General features: G+C 40.5%; 1 non-coding gene across 1 annotated transcript; it reads right to left on the reverse strand.

Moving 5' to 3' along the window:
- Positions 1-10,131: 10,131 nt before the first annotated feature.
- Trnad-guc lies at positions 10,132-10,203 on the reverse strand. Its single transcript has one exon. It is a non-coding gene; the product is annotated as a tRNA-Asp (tRNA).
- Between the last annotated feature and the right edge of the window lie 4,641 nt (positions 10,204-14,844).

Here is a 14,844-nt window from a genome sequence, read left to right on the forward strand (position 1 = left end):
TACTGTTTTAAAATGGTTTGAGGACAATTAGGAAGTGATGTTGGATGAGATAGTGACAACGAAATAGCAAGTGAACATAACCGGAATAGGAACAGCGCGTTAAGTGAAGGCGTATTTATTTTGCCACTTGTGAAATCCTTGAATGAAATAAGTGATCAAAGTGATCAAGGCAGAACTGCAGAGACTGAATCAGTAGCTAATGATTCTGCTAGAAACATATCTAGTTGAGGCCGCTACAGTCTGAAACCGCGCGACCGCTACGACCGCAGGTTCGAATCCTGCCTCGGGCATGGATGTGTGTGATGTCCTTAGGTTAGTTAGGTTTAAGTAGTTCTAAGTTCTAGGGGACTGATGACCACAACAGTTAAGTCCCATAGTGCTCAGAGCCAATTTTTTATCTAGTTGAAACAAATATCGCTGGTCGTCGAAGTCTCTTCCAGCGATGGCGAATGGCATTATTTTTCCGTATGTTAGGGTGAATGCGTTTGCCCTCCACAATTCCTACAAAGACGATAATCAGGTGAGCCGCTTTAACTTTCTGACGAAGCTTGCAAACACGTTGGTGACGCCACAGATAAAAGGCGAGTCAACAGCTATCACATAGCCCTTGAACTTCGTGCATCCATTTACGGTGTTTTGGGTACACCACAACCAGGAGTGGAAGTCGCAGAACGACTGGAATAACGCAAAACATGTTCTAACTGAAACCCAAAAAAGAAGAGAAAGACGTCTTATATTTGTCATTGTTGCAAGAAGCCACTCTAGATTTCTCTACAAAAGTTTCCACTGAGTGCAAAGAAAGCCTCTGAGATGGAAACTGAAAACCTGAAAATTATTACTGAAATTCTCATTTTTTGAATTTTTATGGAAGGTTTTAATGTTTCTATTATAACGCGTATAGTGCAGAGTATTTGAGTTTACATAGCATTAATATTATCACGTAATATGTTCATTTTGTGCAGTTTTTTTTGTTTAAAAGCGTCTTTTTCGTAAAAATAAACTTTAAAATTTAGTTGAATATAGCTTTGTGTGGTAATCTTTTACATGAAAAATTGAACTGTTTCACTGAAACTACTGAATACAATTTTTATGGCTATTTGAACATAGCGGTCTGTCACACCGCACCTGGGACAGAGTGTGACAAAAAATGACCTGGGAAGCGAAGGGTTAAAACGCTGCAAAATTCTCACACTCTTCATCTAAGGAAAGCAGCTCTTCAGTTTTGTTCTCACTTTCGTTGTTGAGAAGCTCGTCATATGGGTCTCATTCTGCACATTGTGAATCGATTTCCGCTTCGTCATCGGTATTCCATAACAAATCGTCCTCAGGGCCATCCATAGCATTGGAAATCCTATACTTCTTCAAAGACTTACCACTATTTCCACTTTCACTTTTTCTCGTAATGTGATCACGAAATCACACAAAACATCAAATGATGCTGCCCGCATAGCTGTACGTTTCGTTACGGCTTTTCGCAACTCATCGTCCGATTGTTCCGTTGTTCAGGCATGTGATCTTTAAATTGTTTACTCAGAGAAACATCTAAAAAAAAAAAGATCGTAGCATCGAATTCAAACCACCCAGTATAAGTGCAATCTTTGTATTGATTCGTGCTATGTAATTTTTGGTATTCTCAGTTAAGTGACTGCGAAATGTCCCTCGCCAAAAAACTTCGTAGGTTTCGTAGAGCACTTGGTACCCTCTCCACACATTTTCCGTGCACAATTGTACACCGTCCTCGTCCCCTTTTCGTAAAAACGTACAAAAATGCCTGGTGGAAATTTTAATTTAGGAATGGTTTTCCGCTTGGAAATGAACATTGGCTTTAACTTTGTTTCATCTGCCATGCATGTTACTACTACTGTAAACCTGGCCTATACTTCTGATCTGAACAGTTTTTACTCCTTTTGTTTCCACAATTCTACTGTTTATCAATTCGCAGTTCTTCGGTGTTTCATCCATATTTCCAATATGGTGGAAAGTTGTATTTTTGCCGCATACGGATAACAAACTTTTGAAATTGTTCTCTGTCGTATTATATTACCACATTTTTTTCTGTTCATGAAACGATTTGCACCAAATTGCTTAAAATACTTTGCCGTGCTGTGAACTGGCTCTTGTTCACTTCAGTGCATAAGCCGTAAGCATATCCCTTGCAACAACATTCTGCCTCTGTTCTTGTACCCATTCTGCAAAGCTCTTTTCTAAGTATGACGAACAAGCTATTTCTCTCCTCATAGAACACGTTTTCAATGGATGTCGATAGCCCTTACTGCAGATCATTGTTCGATTCCTTACCCTGTTTTATGACCTTAAACTTGAATCTTGCTTCGTATTTCCTTCTTTTTGTTGGTTCCCTCATTAGTAGGGTTGCCACAAGTGCCGATACATCGGAACCGTCACTGTTATGGATCTTCTTGACATGACCCAATTTTGTCCCGATTTTGCAAAATACTGTTACGAGCCTGGCTCAAATACTAAAGTAACGGCATCTGTTAGCGCAACTTGTAAATGCAGCCTAAGCTAGTTTTATTTCTGTCAGCGAGTTTATATTGACAAGGTCGCCTGAGAGATGGAGAACCAGTTTAACTACAAGCTGACTTGCATCGAGTTTTTGTAAATACGCAAAAGGATAAAACGACTTGCTGAAAAAGGTGAAATCTTCCGAGAAATATGGTACACCAACTATTTCTGCCACGACATGTTCCATGTAATTGAGTTCTATACAAAAAGTAATTATATTAAATAAATTTTTTACTTCATTTTTACATCTCCCGACGAGGTCCCAACTACACTACTGGCCATTAAAATTGCTACACCATGAAGATGACGTGCTACAGACGCGAAATTTAACCGACAGGAAGAACATGCTGTGATATGCAAATGATTAGCTTTTCAGAGCATTCACACAAGGTTGGTGCCGGTGGCGACACCTACAACGTGCTGACATGAGGAAAGTTGCCAACCCATTTCTCACACACAAACAGCAGTTGACCGGCGTTGTCTGGTGAAACGTTGTTGTGATGCCTCGTGTAAGGAGGAGGAATGCGTACTATCACGTTTCCGACTTTGATAAAGGTCGGATTGTAGCCTATCGCGATTGCGGTTTATCGTATCGCGACACTGCTGCTCGCGTTGGTCGAGATCCAATGACTGTTAGCAGACTATGGAATCGGTGTGTTCAGGAGGGTAATACGGAACGCCGTGCTGGATCCCAACGGCCTCGCATCACTAACAGTCGAGATGACGGGCAACTTACCCGCACGGCTGTAACCGATCGTGCAGCCACGTCCCGATCCCTAAGTCAACAGATGGGGACGTTTACAAGACAATAACCATTTGCACGAACAGTTCGACGACGTTTGCAGCAGCATCGACTATCAGCTCGGAGACTGTGGTTGCGGTTACCTTTGACGCTGCATCACAGACAGGAGCGCCTGCGATGGTGTACTCGACGACGAACCTGAGTGCACAAATGGCAAAACGTCATTTTTTCGGATGAATTCAGGTTCTGTTTACGACATCACGATGGTCGCATCCGTGTTTGGCGACATCGCGGTGAACGCACATTGGAAGCGTGTACTCGTCATCGCCATACTGGCGTATCACCCGGCGTGATGGTATGGGGTGCCATTGGTTACACGTCTCGGTCATCTCTTGTTCGCACTGACGGCACTTTGAACAATGGACGTTACATTTCAGATGTGTTACGACCCGTGGCTCTAGCTTCCATTCGATCCCTGCGAAACCCTACATTTCAGCAGGATAATGCACGACCGCATGTTGTAGGTCCTGTACGGGCCTTTTTGGATACAGAAAAGGTTCGACTGCTGCCCTGGCCAGCACATTCTCCATATCTCTCGCCAATTGAAAACGTCTGGTCAATGGTGGCCGAGCAACTGGCTCGTCACAATACGCCAGTCACTACTCTCGATGAACTGTGGTATCGTGTTGAAGTTGCATGGGCAGCTGTACCTGTACACGCCATCCAAGCTCTGTTTGACTCAATGCCCAGGCGTATCAAGGACTTTATTATCGCCAGAGGTGGTTGTTCTGAGTACTGATTTCTCAGGATCTATGCGTGAAAATGTAATCACATGTGAGTTCTAATAATATACTTGTCCAATGAATACCCGTTTATCATCTGCATTTCTACTTGGTGTAGCGATTTTAATGGCCCTAATCATAAGGCAACACTTCACAAATTTTGCGATGACTACACTTACAGTAATTGTTAACGGCTAAAGTCAAACGCCGGCACGCCAGTCGGGAATGACAGGGAAGAGATTTCTGTGCGAAGACGGCAGCCAAGCGCACTCGGAACGACCCCTTTCCAGGACGACAACGCGACAGCAGAGACCCCTATGCGAAGAGGACATAAGCACCGCGATTAACTGGCGACTGAATAGTACCTTCAAGACTGTCGACTTGGACAGAAGCGTCAATGCTCGTTACTTCGCTTGTACACCCTATGTAACAAAGACTTGGGTATTATGATACCGAAGAGGTTGCTTATTTTGTATGTCGACCTTTGCTTGCGACACATCTGTGTAATTGCATAGTTAAGTATTGTCTCTTTTTCATTTTGTAGTAAAACTCATCAATACCATTTGATTGAATTTTTTGTCTAGCGAAGCGAGTACGTAGGATTCCGAAACTCCACATACTTGACAACGAGCATGGAGACACAATAGTACGAGCGTCACTCCAAAAGAAATGCATACTATTTTTTTAAATCATTCTTTTATTCTACATGTTTGAATGTTTAATAGTGTGTAGGTACATCCTTTGGTAACAATATTTTCATTTCTCCAAGTAATTTCCATCCCTCTCAACTGCCCTACGCCATCTTGGAACCAGCGCCTGTATACCCGCACGGTAAAATTCTGGACCGACCTGTTGGAGCCACTGTTTGGCAGCGTGCACAAGGGAGTCATCATCTTCAAACTTTGTTCCACGAAGAGAGTCTTTCAGTTTCCCAAAGAGATGATAGTCACACGGAGCCAGGTCAGGACCGTAAGGCGGTTCTTTCAGTGCTCTCCATCCGAGTTTTGTGATCGCTTCCATGGTTTTTTGACTGACACGTGGCCGTGCATTGTCGTGCAACAGCTGAACTTCCAGCTTTTGCCGATATGGTCGAACACGACTCAGTGCTTCCACTTGGCACGATGTCCACAAGCAAAAGTTCTTCGGAATCGAAAAACACCGTAGCCATAACTTTTCCAGCAGAAGGTGTGGTTTTGAACTTTTTTTTCTCGGGTGAATTTGCATGATGCCACACCATTGATTGCCTCTTCGTCTCCGGTGAAAAATGATGGAGCCATATTTCACCACCTGTCACAATTGTTCCAAGAAATTCATCTCCACCATTCTCGTACTGTTCCAAAAGTTCGCTGCATACCGTTTTTCTTGTTTCTTTGTGAGCCACTGTCAGCATCCTGGGAACCCACCTGGTACAAACCTTTTTTAACACCAGCACTGTGATGCGTCTGTCAGCAGTCACCAATTCGTTAACCCTCTGCACATTGTCTGGTGTGTGTGCAGTACGAGGCCTGCCGCTGCGAGGACAATCCTCAATATTGTCGTGCCCGCTTTCATCACGTAACCTGCTTGCCCACCGACTAACTGTACTGCGATCGACAGCAGCATCTCCGTACACCTTTCTCAACCTCTTGTGGATGTCTCCCACCGTCTCGTTTTCTCAGCACGGGAATTCTATGACAGCGCGTTGCTTCTGACGAACGTAGCCGCTTGAAGACATGCTGTGACGGCGCCACTCAGGGGAACGAAACACATGTAGAACGAAAACTGTTGTTGTTGTGGTCTTCAGTCCTGAGACTGGTTTGATGCAGCTCTCCATGCTACTCTATCCTGTGCAAGCTTTTTCATCTCCCAGTACCTACTGCAACCTACATCCTTCTGAATCTGCTTAGTGTATTCATCTCTTGGTCTCCCTCTACGATTTTTACCCTCCACGCTGCCCTCCAATACTAAATTGGCGATCCCTTGATGCCTCAGAACATGTGCTACCAATCGATCCCTTCTTCTGGTCAAGTTGTGCCACAAACTTCTCTTCTCCCCAATCCTATTCAATACTTCCTCATTAGTTATGTGATCTACCCATCTAATCTTCAGCATTCTTATGTAGCACCACATTTCGAAAGCTTCTATTCTCTTCTTGTCCAAACTATTTATCGTCCATGTTTCACTTCCATACATGGCTACACTCCATACAAATACTTTCAGAAATGACTTCCTGACACTTAAATCAATACTGGATGTTAACAAATTTCTCTTCTTCAGAAACGCTTTCCTTGCCATTGCCAGCCTACATTTTATATCCTCTCTACTTCGACCATCATCAGTTATTTTGCTCCCCAAATAGCAAAACTCCTTTACTACTTTAAGTGTCTCATTTCCTAATCTAATTCCCTCAGCATCACCCGACTTAATTAGACTACATTCCATTATCCTTGTTTTGCTTTTGTTGATGTTCATCTTATTTCCTCCTTTCAAGACACTGTCCATTCCATTCAACTGCTCTTCCAAGTCCTTTGCTGTCTCTGACAGAATTACAATGTCATCGGCGAACCTCAAAGTTTTTATTTCTTCTCCATGAATTTTAATACCTACCGAATTTTTCTTTTGTTTCCTTTACTGCTTGCTCAATATACAGATTGAACAACATCGGGGAGAGGCTACAACCCTGTCTTACTCCCTTCCCAACCACTGCTTCCCTTTCATGCCCCTCAACTCTTATAACTGCCATCTGGTTTCTGTACAAATTGTAAATAGCCTTTCGCTCCCTGTATTTTACCCCTGCCACCTTTAGAATTTGAAAGAGAGTATTCCAGTCAACATTGTCAAAAGCTTTCTCTAAGCCTACAAATGCTAGAAACGTAGGTTTGCCTTTCCTTAATCTTTCTTCTAAGATAAGTCGTAAGGTCAGTATTGTCTCACGTGTTCCAGTGTTTCTACGGAATCCAAACTGATCTTCCCCGAGGTTGGCTTCTACTAGTTTTTCCATTCGTCTGTAAAGAATTCGTGTTAGTATTTTGCAGCTGTGACTTATTAAACTGTATTTTTACAAAAATAGTATGCATTTCTTTTGGAGTGTCCCTCGTACTAATTGTCTGAACATAAAACACAAGCTACAACAATACCTGTCAGGTGTTCATATGAGTTCGTTATTTGGTACGTGCTTTTACAGGTAAAATCGTAACCATGCTGAAGGAGGCTTTTACTTCATAGCGTGTGCAACCGTGCCAATTGTTTAGTAGTACAGAGGGGGATGTCCGCAAAACCGAATAGCCTACACGACGGTTTTAGAAGTCCTCAAGGTCATTACCCGAATCACTGAGCGTATTATTATCGAGATGCTACATTTACAGGTTGTTGCTGGTTTAGGGATGGTCTTATAGGACGAGAAGCCGGTAAAACTACATATCTTTGACGAAAATATATACCTCCTCGTATGTGAAGGTCGTCTTATCCGCCGAAATACACGGAACGTTAATTCTCAGATGGAGTTGTGACTTCATTGTATCATAAAAAGTGTTCCGCGCTCGAAAAGGATACCACTTTGTTCTGTCCATGAAAGGTAATTTATTTTACTTTCATCACAGATGTTTATTCCTAAATTTCATATCTGGATATATTTGAATGCAAAAAATCAGTTTAATACAAAAAAACCAAAATTAATCACGAAAGGAAAAATGGGCTACGTAGCCCTGCACAATAGTGAAGTCAAATGAAACATAAAAATTCAAACTAATTTATTGTATTAGAAATAATATGCATCAGTGGTAGATTGCTGTAAGTCAGGGTTGCTATACGTCCCGATTAATCGAAAATGTCCTGGTGTCCCAAAAACTTTCAGTTCGGACGCTAAATGCCTCGATTTTCAAGTAAGAGATTTATATTCTATTGGTTCAGTACTTAATCCGTAGACTTATATTAGATATATTAATATATAACATATAAGCAACCGCCAGCTGTTGTCTAATGTATTTGATTGCAGTTGGCAACACTGTACGATAACCATTATTCACTTGTTCATATTGTTGAGTAACATGAGTTCCAATAAATTCGTTCAACGTTGCAGTGGCTCTGTGTACTGTTATTACTATAGTGTGTGAGCGCTCATTGTTTTGTGATGCCAAAAGCCAAACGTAAGTGATCTTTCAGTAACAAATACACCGAAATATAGCCTTTCATAAAAAGAGGCTACACAGATGGGAAAGCATTCAGCAAATTTTGTCCCTGTTATTTTTCAGTTGAGTCTGGTGGGAAGTGACTTAAGTCATCATATTGACTCTCAGAAGCTCAGAGGAAGCACTCAAGGAAAATATGTAAAGTTACTTATGCTACGCTTTGGTCTTTTGAAGTATATTTTAGCATGATGCTCATTAGTGACACATAGGTTAATTTTTCCCGACGTCTGAAGCCCCTCATCACTTACGACTGCATTTCTGCGGATTTTGTCCCGATTTTAGTACCAATATTTATGGCAACTGTGTGTGAGGTGATTATACAAGGTGTTCGGAAATTCCTGTTACAAACTTCTAGATTTGTAGAGGGGAGTGAGTACTTAATATTCTGAAAAGGGAACCCATGCGCGGAAACGTACTGTTTCCGTTCTATGACGGATGTTAAAATGTTTAACTGATCCACTTTTGCTTGAGGAATTGAATTAGGCGTGACACAGTACAATTATTAGGTAACAGTTCGTAAGGAAACGTAGCGAAACATGCATTTATCACCTAAACAAATTAGTGTTAACACTTAAACATTATGTTTCATTATTCCAAAACAAAAAAGAAACCAGCATACTGTACTTACGGAATGTAATGTTCAAGTGTTAATATAAACAAATGCGACTATATGATAAATGAGTGTTTCGTAATGTTTCCTTTCGAATTGTTACGTAATAATTCTACTGCGTCACGCTTAGGTCAGTTCCTCAACCAGAAGTGGATGGCAGTAGAACAGGAAGTTTCCGAACTTGGTTCCTATTCAAAATAGTATGTACTCACTCCCCTCTACAAGCCATAGAAGCTTGTGACAGGAATTTCCGAACGTCTCGTATAGGGTGTGAAAAATTAGCAGTATATAATGAACTTCACATAGGAAATGATACAAAATTATTCACAAATGTTCAGTATTTACTCAGGTTTCCCTCTCCACACTCTTTACACATCACTGAACTATGGGTTTGGCAAACTGGACGTCTGCAGAAGGTACAATACCAATCGGTCATTTTCTCGCTGACATGAGGGGACAGCAGTTTGATGTTCACTAATGTAAGTGTAAAATGGTAATTTTCATCTTCGTTATCGTTTCAGTCGCTTTCATCTTCTTCTAACGTTTTCCTCAGAAAATGCGGAAAAACTGGACCATACACTGACCTGTGTGAATGAGGGCTACAAGCCATAGTAACACTGAAAATAACTGAAAGCACTAATTAACCCTAAAAACAAAATGATGTTTAGTTGGCAAGCAAATTCTGATCATTAGAAAACAGAATAACAGTAAGCGGTTCAATTATGGCGCCATCTAAACTTTACATCCGTGTACTTGAGAAAGAAGACGACCCAACAATATTTGTACTTTATCTGCAGGTCGGTTATCAATTGCCGGCGAGCTATGAGGAATCGCCAACAATACAGTGACAAACAGAGCAAATAAAAGTTTCACTGGTGCCGAAAAGGACCTCATAATTCTGTTTGAGAGTTAATAAAAGCAGTAGTAGTAGCAACAGTTTTCTCTAACCGTGAATCACTTTTAATACAAGGATATGTGACATGTAGTGGTATTACCATTTAAGAACAGGTATAGTAGTATAATTCATACATTTGGGCACTTACATACACGTGTAGTTTAACAAGGGTGGGACAGATAGTCGACCGTGGCGTTAAATTAGGAATCCTCCCTGTATTAACCCGAAGTAATTTCGAGAAACGACAAAAAACATAAATCAAGGTGGCCGAACTTTGTTAATTCGAAAGACACTTTGGTAGAAGGAAAAATTTCTAACATTGTGTAGCAACTGCATTACTGAATTAGGAAGTTCATGTTGATTTGCGCTATATCAGCATCATTCGTGCGAGTTTTGCGATATAAAAATCGCATCTCCCCGGCGGGGAATCGAACCCCGGTCTCCCGCGTGACAGGCGGGGATACTGACCACTATACTACCGAGGATGCGTAGCGTAGCAGGAGATGATTTGCACTTAACTAGCACGACTTCTAACATTCTGAGGTGAGTATTTTGAGTTTTCATTTCAGAAATGCGTACTACTACGTTATAAGATTGATGTCGAACGCTAAGCCTCAAATCTTATTACTGCGTAAGTAATGCTTCTGCCGTTCCTACGACTGCATTCGTGTTGCAGTCCGTCTGTTCACATGCTCACGGATATTTAACGTATGCGACTGCGTTAGTGATTGTTGGACAGTCTTGTGATCATGCAGCAACACTTTCCTCTGCCTGTTTTTGTGCAATACGTTACATTTGTTTGTGCTGAGGATCAACCGCTAATCTGTGTATCGACCCTTTGTAGTAAGTGGATCTTCCTGAAAGGTGCTACGATCTAACGTCCAGACTGTACAAAACCATTACCCGTGAACAGCCTCATAGAACTTACAACGTTATCCGCTAGTGTAACAGTAATACAACAGTTGAAGTCAGTGCTTGACTTTACTGTAAATTAGGGAAGAAGGTTGTGGATGAAACAACCGGCTTTCGGTTGTAACGTCTTTTTTTTATGCCACTTTAACCGGACTATTAAATACGCCCAAAAACCGGTTTTTGAAATAACCGATTTTTGGTTTTTCATTCCTATTGTTTCCTCTAATAAACGTAGAAATCGAACAAAGATTGAAAGATTTTGACTCCGCCAGTTTCAAGACAGCTATCTAGAATCAAAATATTAAATAGTCAAATAAAAGAAAACTTAATCTGTCCATCGTTCGTTGCTTTTCTGGAAAAGTAAGAAGTGGTTGACTACTACAAAAATATCACCAGTATTTTCCCATTGATTCTAATTTTCACGCTCTGCTGCAAAACCATGTTGAAACCGCAGTTCATACCACTGTTTGGACATTACGAATAGTCGGTGATACAGAGTTTTTTCCTTACGTTGTCACAAGCTAGTTGTGGTTCCTCTCGTTTTTAAATCTTTTAAAGCAAAAGCAGCATTGTATTTCATTGATATCGTATTTCGTATACTACTTTCAGACTATGATTGATGCCGTTGTGTAATACAACTCCTGTTCGACAACGACAGTGAGAAACTACCATGCAGGACAGATGGCGCAAATCTTGTACACCGCATGTATACACGTACAATCTAATAGGCCACTCCACATGGTAACAAGTGTATCATTGTCTCTGCAATGCTGTACAAATTCTTTCCGTCGGCATTGTTGCAAAAATAGCACTGATCGCTTTTCCCGTTTTATAGCACAATATTTCAGAGCAATGCAGATTTTACGAACAAAAATTACTCGTCCTTCAAAATAGGTATATTTAAAAACTAGAAATTTTAGCACAGCTGCTATGGCTAATTAATATTTCGGTCTTTTACCTGTTTATTAAGAACTAAAATACCGGCAACGGTTTTAACCTATCGATTTATCCCATCCGTACTAAAAATGAAAAAACCTAACTGTCGTCTCGAGTTCCGACAGTGCGTAACGTAGGGCTGTGAAAAACCGACCAGTTAAAAACTAAACTGGTATTTTAGTACTGACTAACCAGTATTTTTCGGTATTTGTTTGGTGTCAGTTATAACAGGCGTTTTTTAAATTTTTTGTTGATAACCGAGTAAAAGACCCGAAAGGTCCACTAGCCATAGCAGCGGTGCTACAATTTTTCGTTTTTAAATAAACCTTTTCTTTAAAAAAAGCGGGGAGTAATGTTTATTCGCAAAATTTGCGTTCGTATGGGTTGTTGATTTATTACAGATAGTGAGAAACGTAGGCAGTGCTATTTTAATGTGGCCATTTCTCGCTGTCGCCCCCGGACATGCGTTGTATTGCGGAAAATGGCACCAATCCCAGCCTGCAAAAAAAATTTTAGGAAGTGCTGTAGCAATGAAATACAATTCTTCATTTGCTTTAAAAGATAAGTTAGCCATTTCTGTGAAATAATAAAAGAGGAAGGAAATTGTGGTAACCCTAATAAATTAAAAACAATTCATTTATAGTAAACGATAAAAATAGAAAGTTACTGATCTACTGCTTGTTTCTACATAATATACCTTCATCTGCTTGCAGTCCTTGGAAACGGACAAATTAACACGAAAATAGAATTCTTCAATTTCAGTCTTCACCCTTTAGCATGTAATGAGCCGGGGTGTACTCAGCCCTTGTGAGGCAAACTGAGGAGCTACTTGATTGAGAAGTAGCAGCTCCGGTCTCGTAAACTGACATACGGCCGGGAGAGAGCTGTGCTGACCACATGCCCCTCCATATCCACATCCAGTGACGCCTGTGGGCCGAGGATGACACGGCGGCCGGTCGCTACCGTTGGGTGATCATGGCCTGTTCGGACCGTGTTTAGTTTAGTTTATACGTAATGACCAGCTAGTGGTTCAATCCCCGATTGCAACATAATTTTTGAGCAGAGTTTCGAAAAAATGAAATCGATAGGATTCGACCACTTATCACTTTTCGAGAGAAGCAGCGAACGGTGGACGAACTTGTAAGGTGGCTATAATTTTGCACCCTACAAGCAGCCATCCACATACTTTGCCGTAAACTACAAACTTAATTGGGTATCATGTGATAGGTTGTAGCCTACATTGTATACAGGGTGAGTCACCTAACGTTACCACTGGATATATTTCGTAGGCGAGTACTGAAAAATAACACCCCTCATTTTTTACTATCATCAGTCTTCCCAGTATCCCCTTTCCCACACTACACCACCACCAACATCTAACGGTATAACAATGCAAATCTCCTGTGGTTAATTATGAAACTAAGGTGATCAATTGTCCTCATTTTCTGGGGACAGAACTCATTTTCGTGCTTTGTCCTTAGTTCCTTTAAGACTGATTGATGGCATCAAATGTCCTCAATTTCTTATTTTTTGTCCCGAACTTTTGAAATTTCACAAATTAGTTCAAACAGGAAGAATGTGCAGAACATTTAAAACTAGAACTCAACTGAAAATATCAGTGCAACTAAATTTGGCATAAACTGCTTAGTTTATTTAATTTCAGGAAAATGGACTAATAAAAGTATGGGACTATTCTCTGGTGCGAACGAAATTTTTCTTGAACCCTATACTGATGGGAGGCATGCCGAAGCATTATCTGGATAATCATGGTGTGATTTCGTTTCTGTTTTCACTTAATTAATTTTGGGACGAAGAATAAATCTAATCTTTTTCAGCATCCATTTCACTGCGATTAAGTTAATAAATCACCTCTTGTTTGCATTTTCAGTGGAGTGTCCTACAACTTTCATTAGCCGCCCCAGTGGCGCAGTGGTCTAAGTGACTGGCTTCTGATCATTCGTCCGAGATGGGTCTGTGTTCCAATCCTAGTGAGGCATGGACGTTGTGTTTCTCTAAGGAGCAATAACAGTTCTGAATATTGTATAAAATAGTTCTGTATATTAGATTAGAAAATTGTAATAAGAGTATTACTGGGTGATGTAAGAAGCCAGTAACGTTAATGGTAACTATCAGCGTTGGAATGGGTGCAAAGGCCCTGCGAAAAGTACAAATCGTGCAAGGAGGCCGGAAGCGGCTATTGCCACCCTGGGCAGCCGAAGACGACATTTTTTAAAAAAATTTCAACAATGGTTTCTTATGTTTCAAAGGATTTTAAAATTCTAATTGTTCAAAAAAGGTATGCAGATAGGGCTCCTGATATACGCAACAAAGAAGTCCTACATGCTCTGATAATCTTATTTTAAAATAGATAATAGTTAAAATCTTCATGTAAATTATAATTTAATGATTTGGCCAATTTTTTTGTTGGTTGATTTGAAATTAATTTTTTCCGCCCCTAAAATTTTGCCGCTCTAGGCGGCCGCCTAGTCTTGCCTAATGGCAGAAACGGTCCTGGATAGATAGGAGCACATATAACAATATTAAGAGGGAAGCATGCAGCGCAAAAAATGGAGACGTAGGGGACTTGCTATTATAGTAGGAAACTGATGATGATGTTGGGTGGACGCAACCTTTCACCTTGGATAGGGACTAATGACAGGTGTATGACTTCAGGTGTGGCCCGGGGAAGTGTGTTGGGACCCTTCTTATTCGTAAAGTATGCATATTAATAACATGGCAGACAATATTTATAGTAACCTCGGATTTCTGCAGATGATGCTGTTATCTATAATAATATAATCTCTAAAAAACGTGCACGAATATTCTGGCAAGTCTTGACACGATTTCAAAGAAGTGAAAAGTTTGGCATCTTGTTTTAACCCTCCTAATACCAAATACCTGAGTACCGTCAGGGCTCTAGTGACCGCACTAGAATCTAATTTTTACTAAGAAAAATTTTAATAAGTGTTGCATATAATCACCTTCTTATATTTTTCTGCGTTCTAAAACTTCATGATAGTGGCATGAACATAAATGAAAATACAAAATTATTTTCAGTCATTTATTTCAGTAAAAGGTACAAACGATTCTGATGGAACTACAAATACTTGTGATGAGATTCCCAAGCGACAGTTATGAGGCATTAATTTTAAGGCAAGAAATTGCTGAGTGGTTTCTACACACATTACATCATCATTTTAAACCATTATCAGTGTATTTTCTATCCACAGATATTACACAAAGTGCACACCATCTTCAATTTTTAGTCTTTGGTGTAG

Source organism: Schistocerca piceifrons, chromosome 11 (assembly GCF_021461385.2).
Source record: "Schistocerca piceifrons isolate TAMUIC-IGC-003096 chromosome 11, iqSchPice1.1, whole genome shotgun sequence".
Lineage (NCBI taxonomy): Eukaryota > Metazoa > Arthropoda > Insecta > Orthoptera > Acrididae > Schistocerca > Schistocerca piceifrons.